Here is a 238-nt window from a genome sequence, read left to right as displayed (position 1 = left end):
AAGTGGGCTTCATCCCTGGGATGCAAGGCTGGTTCAACATGCGCAAATCAATAAATGTAATCTATCATATAAACAGAACCAATGACAAAAACCACATGATTATCTCAATAGATGCAGGAAAGGCCTTCAACAAAATTCAGCAGCCCTTCATGCTAAAAATACTCAATAAACTGGTATTGATGTAACGTATCTCAAAATAATAAGAGCTATTTATGACAAATCCACAGCCAATATCATA

Source organism: Colobus angolensis, unplaced genomic scaffold (assembly GCF_000951035.1).
Source record: "Colobus angolensis palliatus isolate OR3802 unplaced genomic scaffold, Cang.pa_1.0 Scaffold80, whole genome shotgun sequence".
NCBI classification, from domain to species: Eukaryota; Metazoa; Chordata; class Mammalia; order Primates; family Cercopithecidae; genus Colobus; species Colobus angolensis.
This window is presented reverse-complemented; position numbering follows the sequence as displayed.